Raw genomic sequence first — 340 nt, forward strand, 5'->3', positions numbered from 1 at the left:
TCCTATTTAATGTACAGCAGATGTCGCAATGGAACTAAATTTCCCAAGTGATTATGAACTGCTCCCCGGCTGATTCTTTCTTGCTCTTCATCTTCGTACACAAACGATCAGTAATCCAGCCAAATGTAAAAAGAGCAAGAAAGAAGCTTTGGCCAATTTTTGGTGATTTGGACAGCATTGGCATCGTAGATTCAGATGTCCATTTGTTACTGACTTGTGGCTCAGCATATTTCTTGTTTGATTTTTGTTATCTCAAATATATTTTTTCTTCACAATACGGGAGTTTATATTTTGTTGTATCCTTCGTTTCAGAAGGTTAGGAAATTCTTAACAGAGTATG

The sequence above is a fragment of the Penaeus monodon genome, chromosome 22 (genome assembly GCF_015228065.2).
Source record: "Penaeus monodon isolate SGIC_2016 chromosome 22, NSTDA_Pmon_1, whole genome shotgun sequence".
NCBI lineage: Eukaryota > Metazoa > Arthropoda > Malacostraca > Decapoda > Penaeidae > Penaeus > Penaeus monodon.